Below are 12295 nucleotides of genomic sequence, written 5' to 3'. Positions count from 1 at the left end.
TCCGGAGACCCTGTGCGCAACCAGCTCTGGCCCTGCAGCCCCTCCCCAAGCTCCAGGTGAGCTGGGCGGGGATGCCACCTTCCACCCCAAGAGGGGACAGGTGGTGAGGTCCCTCACACGGTGATGGCCTGCTTCTCCTGCCCCTGAGCCCAAGCCCTCTGCTGCAGCCTTGCAGCTTCCCTCCATGAAGTGGCCGCCTGGGCCTGTCTGGGGTCTCTCCACCTGGCTGACCCCTGCCCCCACTCAGTCCTTGCTGCCACTCAGGGAAATGCATTGAGGATAACACAGATGGCCAGGGTCCAGAGACTACGGGACCCCACCCTCCAGGAGAGGGTGACCATGGAGGCTCCCTGCGCCCACCACTGGGGGCTCCCTGCGCCCACCACTGGGCACTGGCTGCACCACCCACTCCACCCCTGCTGGGCCTCGAAGCACAGCAAGGTCCCAGGTGCTCCAGTTGCTAAGCCTGTCAGGGTGGGGGAGTCACCTGCTTCCACACATCAACTCCGTGGCCCTCTGAGGTGGCTCGGAACCCTAATTCACACCTGAGAAACTGTTCCAAGGGGCAAAACCCTCCAAAGGCATGACAGGCGGAAAGAGCACTCATCGAACTCCAACTGTGCAATCCCGCTGCCCTGTCCAGGGCTGCTGAGGCCACTCGGCCTACCTGGCAGAGCTGGCATGCCAGAGTGGCCCCAGAAGTTTGCATTTTGGCTGCAATTGAAGGAAAAATAAGGTATAGTATCTTGGATATGTAGAAAGTGCTCGACCAAGCTTTGCTCAATGAATGAATGAAAGCTTGTAGATACCGTTGCTATGTGTGCTGGCTCACCCAGGATGGTCCCAGTTTATGCTGGGTCCTGGCTTCATGATTAGTAGCACCTCTTTCGTGCTCCATAGTGACCTGTTTGGGCATTAAATTATATGGCCACCCCACTCACAGAGGAGCAGGTTTTTGCTCTTCCACTCTGGGAATCTTTAATTCCCACCCCTAGCTCTCTGCCTGGCAATTGTGGGGGCTCACCAACCCATTCCAGAAAGAGTTAGTTCCATAACGTGTCCTGTATGTGATGAAGTCCCTGCCTCCTTCTACTGTGGGAAGAACAACAAATCAGTACCTGGAATATCAAAGACGAAGAAGGCCAGGAAAGGGAGACGAGGAAAGTGAGTGCTATTTCCCCTAAAGGTGACATCCGGCAAGGATCTTCAGGGCTGAGGGAATGAAGCCAGGGTGGTCTGGGAAGAGCTTCCAGGCAGAGCTACAGCCCCTGCAGAGGCCGAGGACAGGTGTCTGGGAGGACAGTGGGGTGGGAGCAGGGCAGGGGAGCCGGGTGAGAGGAGCCCCTGGAGGGTGCCCAGCAGAGGAGTGACCACTGACTGCCCCAGGGACCACCAGGGAGAAGCTGTTTCTTCCTCTAGAGCAGGAGTCGACAAAAGTTCTCCTGTGGGGCCAGATGGCAAATATTTTTATCTTGTTCACTCTGCATTTGTATTCCAATAAAACTTGTTTTTGGACACTAGGATTTGAATTTCATATTATTTTAACATATCATGAAATACTCTTATTTTGATATTTCTCCAACCTTCTAAAAATGCACGGACACAGCAGAGGAGGCCAAGGCAGGCAGCCATGGAACGATGGAGAGCTGTGCGCAGAGGCTGGGTTCACCTGGCTCACATTATCGAACCTAATCATGACACTCAGACTTGTCGCAGGAACGTTATTTGTTTCATTTTTGTACCAAATAAGCCGCAGCCTAAAGCAAGATCATAAAGTAGGGGCCTCTGGGCCAACTTCGGCCCCCGGAATTGACTCAGGGTGCAGGAAGTCTGCACTAGTTTCCCACATTTAAGCATTTCTCCCATCGCTCCGGATTGCCGCATGGGGCCCAGAGCCACAGCCCGCCATTCCCGGCGACCAGTCCTGTTCGGCACCTGTGGTGAGGGGCTTCCAGGCCCCCACAGTGTGCGCTACCCACTGCTCGCGGTGCAAGAGGCCACGCAGGTTAGCACCGCAGGCCGCGGAACCGGCCCCGCCAAGCAGCCGCTCCCATAAAGCCTCCAGCGCGGACCGTGCGCGCAGACCCCGCGGGAGAGTGAGCCCGGGTTCGGGGGCGTTCTGCCCCCGCCGCGGCAGCCAGGGAGGGGCCCGGCTGCGCCGGGGGCGGGGGACGCGCACCTGCCGAGCCCGGCCCGTCCCGCCGCAGGCCTTCCCCGCAGGGCTCGGGGCGCGCACGTGCGCGGGGAAGACCACGCGGGTCAGCCGCGGCGCGCATGCGCGGCGCTCCCCGACCGCGCCGGAGCACCAGGCTGGCCGGAAACCCCGCGCCGGGGCCCGCCAACGGCTGGGCCAGGGGAGGAAGCGCGGTAGCCTTGCCCGGGTCGCCAAGGCCCGCCCCTCCATCCCCCGCCTCCCCATAGCCCCGGCCCCGCCGAGATTGGGGGCGCGGCGCGGCGCGGCGGGGGGACTGCGCCTGCGCGCGCCGGGGTCGAAGGCGGGGCGAGGCAGGGGCACTGCGCCTGCGCGCGCGCGCGCCCCTCCGCCCGCCCGCGCCGCGGCCTGGGAGGGGCGCTGCGTCCGGGCGGCGTCGCGGGCGGGCGGCGGGGGCGGGGAGGGGCGCGGGGGCGAGACAAAGCCGCGGCAAATGAATGGGAGCGCGGCCGCCCCGCGTCCTCCGTCGGTCCGCAGCCGGGCGGGACCGCGCCGGCCGCCGAGGCCCGGCGTCCTAGGTGAGTGCGTGAGGCGCGCGGGCGGGCCGGGGCCGGTTCCGCCTCAGGCGCTCGGCGTCCTCCGCCGGCCTCCCCCGGCGCGGGGCGCGGGGCGGGGGCGCGGGGGCGCGGGGGGCGGGGGCGCCGGCCGCTCCATTGTCTGGGCCGGGGCGCGCGGCTCCCCAGGCCTCGCCCGCCCCGCCGCCGCGGTGCCGGCTCAGCGGACGACGGCGCGCGCCCCGGCCCCCCGCGCCCCCGGCCGGCCCCCCGCGACCGCGGCCCCGCTGACAGCTGGCGCGCGGCGGAGGCGCGGGAGACCCGCACCCGCCCGGGGCCGGCACCCGGAGGTGCGGGCGTCGTGGGCTGCTCGGTTTGGGGGGTTTGTTGACAAAACACCTCAAGTGGCAGGAAGTTGGCCGGCGAGATCGCGCGCGGTGCGGCGACGCGGGGAGTCCACGCCGAGGCGCAGCCGCTGTGATCCTGCGGGAAGTTTTAAGCCCGTTGCGCGCCCGCGTGGGCTTGTGGTTACAGCGGGGCCGGGGGCAGCGAGGGGCCGCGGGCAGCGGAACCCACGCCTTTGCCGCCGCGGAGAACTCGGTGACTGACCCCGGCTGACCGGGTGCCAGACGTGTCCTCTCCGCTCCTCGTCCAGCTTGTTTTCAGGGCTTTTGTCGAGATATATTTCATTTTCATTAACATTTCCAGTAAGGGGTTTAAATATGTTTTAGGAAACAGATGAGTCTGTTGCTACAGGCTTTTAAAGCTTTTGGGTTATTTATGTTTCTGTGTATGTCCATTCAAATTTCATTAATAAAAGTAAATTTAATTGCAAATTATGATTTCTAATTTTTTCCAAGTACGGTGTGTTTTCCTAGACTGCAGTGGGCTTGTAGTCGTGTCTTGTTGCCTTTGTCCTTTTCCGTGTGACCCAGGCGTCCCCACTTCCTTAGGACGACCTCCGGGCAGTGGGACCCCTGCGCTGTCTTCCTGTTCTGGGTGACTTTACCCAGCCGGGGACGCCCTGGAGAAAGCCCCACACCGCGCGCGGCACCGGGGACGCTTCTGTTGGCATTCTGGTGTTCGTAAAAAGGGAGATTATTTGTTTTGACGCTGGCTATGATTGGATTAAGTGTACGTTTTACAAAGTCCACGTTAGGCATTCAAAACGAGGCTGGTGCGCTGCAGTGAGAGCAGCTCAGCAGCGTTCTCGGTGGAAACGTGGTGCTGGCCTGTCCCCTTGGTCATGGTGATAGAATTAGGAGGCCAAGAAGGATTTAGTTGGGATTTTTAAAAAAGGTATTTGCTGATATTTTCTTAGATAAGCGAAGTCTCGCTTATTAATTTCAATTACTAAACGAAGTCGTCTTGCAAAAGCACACTGCTTACAGGAGTTTGACTTCGTCCTCTGAGAGTTTCAAAAGGAAGTCCGTGCAGGGATTCACGCTTCCTGTAATCCTTACGCAGATTAGATCTGCTTGACTCAGGAAAAGGTCTGGCACAAGTTAAGAAATACTCTGCGACTCTTCAAAAAGTTTCAAAGCCTGGGAGTCTTTCAGGAGGAGGGCAGCCTCCCAGGCTGAAACACCGTGGACTTCTCATGCCCTTGACAGGTGATCCGCGGTGCCTTCCAGTCTGAACCCCCCCCCCCTCAACGCGCTGTTCCTTCCGGTGCGTTCCTGCCTGTGGTGGTTGCTGTTTGGATGTCACCGCGCACACCTGGGCAGTTTGCGAGTAACTTGAGCTGTGCAAAGAGTGTACCCAACACCTTGGAGAGAGGTTTCCAGTCAGTTCTTTGTATGGGCAAAGGAACTGATGTGCAGTATTTATTTAGAGAAAGAAGCGCGCGTGCACCTGTGTGTGTGTGTGTATTTTTCAGACTCCTGTCCAGCACGTAATCTGGAGAGTGACTGGAGCTGGGAAGTGGGGCTGATGAAGGGGGCAGGCCAGTGAAGTGTCCCCGGTCACTGCAGCCTTTCCCTTCCCTTTGTGCCTGGCCTGGCAACCGCAGCTTCTGAGCGCGGCCCCATCGGGCACATGCCTTCCCCTTCCGTGTGCCCGTGGCCTCCCCGAGGCTGGCAGCAGGTGAGTGACGTGGGCGCCGGAGGAGCTCCCTGGGGAGGCCCCGAGGCCCTCGCCTGCCGTCTGTTTCCTCTGCAGCTTCTCGGCACCCAGCAGTTTCAGAAAGTCAGCACCTGTCCTTCCTACTGTGCGCTGACTCTCAGGTCGTTATTTAAACTTTAGGGCTAAAGGAATCTGCTTGTCTTAACTGTTTTCTGTTTCCTGGTGTTCAGCCACGTGGAGTCCTGCATGCCTTTGGACCCCTACCTTCTGGAAAAGCTCTGCTTGGGGCCTGCTGGTGTTCTCCTCCTCGGCGTGTGTGGTCACAGCCGACTCGGCAGGGTCCACAAGCACTTTCAGAGGCGTGGAGCTTTCTCCAGCCCTGTCTTTTGTGCCTTCTCCTCCTTCACCCCACTTGTCATCACCTAGGTGCGTGTTTTTTAATATGGTGAAATTCATGTGATACAAAATTAACCGTTTTCAAGTGAACAATCTAGTGGTATTTAGTACATTTCGTTATATTCCTTATTTTGCACAGCCACTACTTCTATCTAGTTCCAACACATTTTCATCACCCCAAAGGAAACCTGTTTCCATTTGCAGTTGCTCCCCGTTCCTCCCTCCCCCAGCCCCTGGCACCCACCAACTGCGTTCTGTCTCTGTGGATTTGCCACTTCTGGCTCCTTCATACAGATGGAATCCGCAGCGTATGGCCTCTTGTGTCTGGCTTATTTCACTCCACACGATGGCTTCTGGGTTCCTCCGTGTTGTGGCAGGAGCCAGCCCTTCACTTCTTTTTACACCCCATCGTACGGATGGACCACATTGTGCTGCTCCTTTCGTCTGTGGGTGGACACCTGGGTTGCTTTCCTTTTGCTAGTGTGAATAATGCTGTTGTGAACATTGGTGTGCAAGTCTCTGTTTGAATCCCTGCTTTCCGTTCTAGGAGTGGAATGACTGGGTCATACAGTTAATTCTTTGTGTAACTTTTTGAGGAATTGCCAGATTGTTTTACACTGCGGCTGCATCATTTTATACTCTTGACAACAGTGGACTGGGGTTCCTGTTTCTCCGCATCCTCACCAATACTTGTTCTTCTCCATTTTTCTAAATAGCCATGCTGGTGGGGGCAAAGTGGTAGCTGATTGAGGTTTTTATTTGCATTTACGTAATGGCCAAGGCTGTGGAGCATCTTCTCATGTGTTTCTTGGCCATTTGTGTATCTCTGGAGAATGACTGTTTGAGTCCTTTGCCATTTTTAAACAGGCTATTTGTGTTTTTGTTGTGTAGGGTCTGTGCCAATTTGAATATATTATGTCCCCCAGAAAAAAGGCATATTCTTTAATGCAATCTTGTGGTGGCAGACTGATTAATCTTTTTGATTAGGGTATGAACTCTTGATTGAATGTTTCCATGGAGATTTGGCCCCACCCATTCAGGGTGGGTCTTGATTGGTTTCCTGTAGCCCTTTAAGAAGAGCTGCACAGGCTCAGACGCTGTCTGACGCTGATGCTTAGAGATGCTTGGAGATGCAGACGGAAGTACAGTTAGCTAAGAAATGAGGCCCAGAGTTTGCCCTGGGACATGCTAAGAAGGGACCCCTAGGTGCTTAGAGAGAAACATCCTGGACAAAAGAACCAAGAACGCACTGGAGCTGAGAGAGGAGCTGGAACACAACCCAGGACCAGCAGACACCAGCCACGTGCCTTCCCAGCTGACAGAGGTGCTTCAGACACCATTTGCCTTTCTTCGGTGAAGGTATCCTCTTGTTGATGCCTTAGTTTGGACACTTTTATGGCCTTAGGACTGTAAGTTTGTAACTGAATAATTCTCCTTTATAAAAGCCAATACATTTCTGGTATTTTGCATAATGGCAGCATTAGCAAACTGGGACATGGCCCTTCATATATTCTAGATATTAAACCTTTATCAAATAAATGATTTGCAGATATTTTCTCCATTCTGCAGGTTGTCTTTTCACTTTCTTGGTAATGTTCTTGGTATGCAAAAGTTTTTAATTTTGATGAAGCCCAATTTGTCTACTTTTTTCTTTTTCTGCTTGTGCTCTTGGTGTCATAACTAGGAAGCCATTGTCAAATCCAAGATAAGGATTTATTCCTCTGTTTTCTTTCTAGACTTCTATAGCATCAGCTCTTATGTTTAGATCATTGACACATTTTGAGTTTTCATATATGGTGAGAGGTAGGGTCTAATGTCATTCTTTTGTATGTGAATGTTCTGGTTTGCTAGACTTGCCATTATGCAAAATATGAGAAATGGATTGGCTTTTATAAAGGGGGTTTATTTGGTTACAAATTTTCAGTCCTAAGGCCATAAAAATGTCCAAACTAAGGCATCAACAAGAGGATACCCTCACCGAAGAAAGGCCAATGGCATCCAGAACACCTCTGTCAGCTGGGAAGGCACGTGGCTGTCGTCTGCTATTTCCAGGTTGTGTTTCAAAATGACATTCTCCAAAATGTCTCTGGGCTTGTCTGTCTTAGCCTCTTCAGCTCCTGTGCATCTAAGTGTTGGGGTTCTCTCTTAGTTTCTCCGGAGCAAACTCTGGGCTAGTATCTCAAAGCATCAGCAAGCAACTCTTTTGGCTTCCAAGCGTCTAACATCTGTGTGTCCTGCCTTAGCATATCCTGGGGCGTTTTCCTCCCTCTGCTCTCTGGGAGCTCCCTTTAAAGGACTCCAGTAAACTCACCAAGACCTACCCTGAGTGGGTGGGGTCATATCTCCATGGAAACATCCAATCAAGAGGTCACACCCTAATCAAAAAGATTAATCTGCCCCCACAAGATTGCGTTAAAGAATATGGCTTTTTCTGGGGGACGTAATACGTACAGACTGGTACAGTGGACATCCTGTTTCTCCAACACCATTTGTTGAAGAGGGTATTCTTTTCCCGCTGAATGGTCTTGTCACCCTTGTCGTAAATCAGTTGGCCATCGATGTATGGGTTTTCTTCTGGACTCTGAATTCTATTCCATTGGTCTGTTTGTCTGTCCTTGTTCCATAAACACATGGTTTTGATTGCTATAGCATTGTGGTAAGTTTTGAAATCAGGAAGTGTGAGTCTTCCAACTTTGTTCTTTTTCGTTATGTTTTGGCTCTTTGGGGCCCTGGGCAATTCCGTGTGAATAGGAGGATCATCTTTTCTGTATCTGCAGGAAGTTCTTTGGAATGTGGCCGGGGAGTCACCCCGAGTCTTTGGATGGCTTTGGGGAGTGTGGGCATCTTGAGTTTTGCTGAGTCACGGCAGGGGCCTTCCTTTCAGCAGGGTTTTCTAGATTGCAGTATATAATTCTTTCACCTCTTAGGTTAAAATTACTCCTAGCCATTTTGTTCTTTTGGATACTACTGTCAATAGAATTGTTTTCTTAATTTCCTTTTCAGATTGTTTATTACTGGGATATAGAAATACAGTTGATTTTCTATGTTGACCTTGTAGCCAGCAACTCACTGAATTCATTTACTAGTTTTAGTAGCTTTCTTATAGATTCTTCAGGATTTTCTACATACAGAATCTTATCATCTGCAACAGAGGTAATTTTACTTCTTCCTTTCCAATTTGGATGCCTTTTATTTCCTTTTCTTGCCTAATTCCTCTGGTTAGAACTTCTGTTACAGTGTTGTGTAGCAGTGATGACACTGGGCATCCGTGCCTTGCTCCTGACCTCGCTGAAAGCTGTCAGCCTCTCACCATTGAGAATAATGCTGGCTGTGGGTTTTTTTGATAAATGCCCTTTATCATGTTGAGGATATTCCCTCCTTTTCTGAGTCACTTAGGTTTTTGTTCATTCTGTAATATCATGTATCATTCTTTGTTAATTATTTGATATGTGCTATTGACAGTTCAAATTCTAAAAGCTTTGTTAGGAATGAAATAAAGTTTTTTTTCTGATGCCACCTATTTTGAGGGGGAGAGGAGACTTCAGGGCTAAGGGATCCGGGGGAGACAAGACGCTGACTCGTGCTTCTCTGCTCTCTCCAGCTTGGTGTACCTGGAGGTGTGGCTGTGTGCAGTAGTGGTGGGGTGGAGGCGATGCCCTGTTTGCTGCTGGAGAACATGTGCCCGGAACGCGCCTCTTGGAGGGAGGGGAAGTCGAGTCCAGCCCTGAGGGGCGGGGGGCAGCAGCCAGGGTGGAGGCCCCAAGGTGGGGAGACTCGCACCCCGGTCCCCGTCAGCCTGTGTCCTCGAAGGAAAGCCCCCTTCCCAGACTTTGCAGGGGATTGTGGGGGGATCAGTGGACAGAGACATTAAATGACCCGCGTGGAACTGCCTGGCACTGTCCCAGCCTCATTTCTCACCAGCTGCACCCTGGCTCTTTCCCAACAAGACTGTGTTCGACAGAAACAGCCAATACAGGCTTGGGATGGGGGATGGAGACGGCTGGGGTCCCTGCTCTTTCTGACTGTGCCCTCCTCCCCACTGCCCCCACCCCCCAGCCTGGCAGGACGAGCGGTCCCTTGGCAGGTGGACCGGGGCCTCTGGGTGCACTACTTCTCCCTCCAGTGACAGAACCGTCCAGCTGAGTTTCCGTTCAGAGCGGCAGCCACTTGCAGCTCCCCTTTGTGATCCCTGCTCCTCCTGCCTGCTGTGGAGAGAGCAGTTCAGGGGCTGGTGGGCTGTTCCAGAGAAGTCCAGCTACAGCGTCAGGGAAGCCACCCTTCGCTTCAGCAGCTTTCACCACAGCTGAGAAGGCCTCCTCTACCTGAGGAAAAGGTGGACGGTGCGGTGGCTGGGGTTCTGCAAATGGGCCCCCCAGGTGGAGTGAGTAGAACAATCCAAATAGCCCTGGTATGTGACCCACATGTTTCAGGGACAGTGGTCTGTTTGCTTGCTTTGGAATGTGCTTTGTTTCCAAAGCAGCCTTATCGGGACTTCTGCTCTGGGGCTCCGAGGTCTCACTCTTAGCTGCTGTCTTTGCCTCTGACTTCAGGTTCTCCATCTCAGTTTAGCCCAGGACCGCACCCGAGTTTCCCGTCGTGTGGGCACAGTGGCTCTGAGGCCGTTGCTGCCTCTAGGACGTGTTGATTTGGGCTCTGCACATTCAGAACGTGCAGGCTGCTCTCGGGCCGCAGGAAGGGCTGGCTCTCCCAGTTCCAGCCCGGCCGCCAGTGCCGGCCTCCAGCTCTTTCCTTCTCTCGGGGTACTTGACAGCTGGCTGAGAGTACCTGTGTTTTGAATTGAAACCAAGTATGTATTTTTTTAATCTTTTTCTTATTGTAGAATGTAACATATATATGTAATAGCATTCTAACTGCAACCCAACAAGGAGAGAGCAAATTTCAAAGAATGTTATGGGTTACAATTCCACATTTTCAGTTATTTCCTTATTGTGAAATATAACATGTATACAAAAAGATCATATCTTTCAAAGTATTTAACAAGTAGTTATATAGGAAATTTCCAAAGTTGTTATGAGTTACAATAAATAGTTTCAGATATTTCCTTATTGTGTAATATAACATATATACAAAAAAGTGATAGCTTTCAGATTATATAATTTAACAAGTAGCTATAGAACAAATTTCAAAGGATGCTATGGGTTACAGTTCCACCATTTCAATTCTTTCCTTCTAGCTATTCTAATACCCTAGCAACTAAGAAAAAGAAAATTATATAGAGATTCAGTGTTCATAATCCTTTGTTAAATTCCTTCTTGTCTGTTGCTACCCCTTCCTCTAGTTTAATCACTTTCCCTATCTTCATGTTGAAAAGAGGTGTCGACATTATGAGCAAAGGGGACACATCTGGTTGATGTTCTTGAAGAGGCTATAGCCTCTGAGTTTTGGAACTTAGCTGGCATAGGAGTTCCCTGAAGGATTTATGTTTCTGAAGAATAAACTTAGTGACTGAAAATTTTATAGTCTCTCAGATAGGGATCTGGGTGTTCTTTAGGGTTTTCAGGACTACTGTTGACTTGGGCTTATCATACTGTGGCTATTTGGCATATTAAGCTGAAGCTTGCATAGGAGTAACCGCCAGGACAGCCTCTTTATTCCATTTGAAATCTCTTAGCCACTGAAACCTTATTTTGTTGCCTTTCTTTTCCCTCTTTTGGTCAAAAAGGCACTCTCAATCCTTCAATGCCAGGGTCAGGCTCATTCCAGGAATCCGTGTCCTACGTTGCCAAGGAGACTCATTCACCTGGGGTCCTGTACCACATCGAGGGGTGGGGGGGTGATGAGTATATTTGCAGAGTTGGGCTTAGAGAGAGAAAGTCCACATTTGAGCAACAAACAAGGCTCTCTGGAGGTGACTCCTAGGCATAATTATAGGTGGGCTTAGCCTCTCCATTGCAACCATAAGTTTCACCCTTGCAAGCCTCAAGATCGAGGGCTTGATTTATAAAGTAGGAGGTTCCTAAATTCACATAGCATATGTTATGTTCACAATAATCCATCTGTATCTCACATTATCATCTCTTAGTTGTACAAGCCTCATCACTCTCCATTTTCAACAATTCTCATGACCCAAAACATCTCGTAGCTCTTGTCAGCCCTTAATTATCTGTCCCTATATGGTATTCCTATTAGTTATAGTCCCTAGTATGCAATAGGTAGATTTTTCCCATATGCCCTTCTGTTGTAAACTCTCTGTGCTAGTGTCACAGAGAGTTTACAAGATATACTTAGAAGTATATCATGCAAGCCCCTATCTATATTTGCGGTGCTGATCTGTGGGAAACACACCTTTAAACAATCCCCCTAAATCCCGCTGTGCTGGTTTGAATGTATTATGTCCTCCAGAAAAAGCCATGTTCTTTGATGCAATCTTGTGGGGCAGACATGTTAGTGGGGATTAAGTTGGAATGTTTGGATTAGGTTGTTTGCATGGAAATGTGCCCCGCCCAACTGTAGGTGATAACTGATGAGATATTTCCACGGAGGCGTGTCCCCACCCATTCAGGGTGGGCCTTGATCACTGGAGCCATATAAACGTGCTGACAAACAGAAGGAACTCAGTGCAGCTGTGAGTGACATTTTGAAGAGGAGCTACAGCCAAGAGGGACACTTTGAAGAAAGCACAGGAGCTGCAGATGAGAGACAGTTTGAAGACGGCCATTGAAAGCAGACTCTTGCTTCGGAGCAGCTAAGAGAGAACAAATACTCCAAGTGCAACTAAGAGTGACATTTTTGAGGAACTATAGCCTAGAGAGGAACGTCCTGGGAGAAAGCCATTTTGAAACCAGAACTTTGGAGCAGACACCAGCCACGTGCCTTCCCAGATAACAGGTTTTCCCGACACCATTGGCCATCCTCCAGTGAAGGTACCTGATTGCTGATGTGTTATCTTGGACACTTTATGGCCTTAAGACTGTAACTGTGTAACCAAATAAACCCCCTTTGTGTTTAACATCTATTTTGTCTAATATAGTATAGCTACCCTGGCTTTCTTTTGGTTTCAGCTTGTGTAGAATATTTTTTTCCATCCTTTCACTTTGAGTCTCTTTGTTTCCCAGGATCTAAGATGAGTCTCTTGTACACAGTGTATCAGTGGGTCATACTTTTTAAT

The 12295-nt window shown here is 51.4% G+C and overlaps 1 protein-coding gene across 1 annotated transcript in view; it reads left to right on the top strand.

Moving 5' to 3' along the window:
* The first annotated feature begins 2610 nt into the window (after positions 1–2610).
* Positions 2611–12295, top strand: part of ZBED4 (zinc finger BED-type containing 4) — a 35135-nt gene continuing 25450 nt past the window's right edge. Inside the window, exon 1 of the mRNA XM_037846668.1 lies at positions 2611–2730. The gene's annotated coding sequence lies outside the window, so the exon portion shown is untranslated. The remainder of the gene's footprint in view (positions 2731–12295) is intronic.

This window comes from Choloepus didactylus, chromosome 8, assembly GCF_015220235.1.
Source record: "Choloepus didactylus isolate mChoDid1 chromosome 8, mChoDid1.pri, whole genome shotgun sequence".
Taxonomy (NCBI): domain Eukaryota; kingdom Metazoa; phylum Chordata; class Mammalia; order Pilosa; family Megalonychidae; genus Choloepus; species Choloepus didactylus.
Note: the sequence above shows the minus strand (reverse complement) of the source record. Positions and strands in the feature narration are given on the sequence as shown.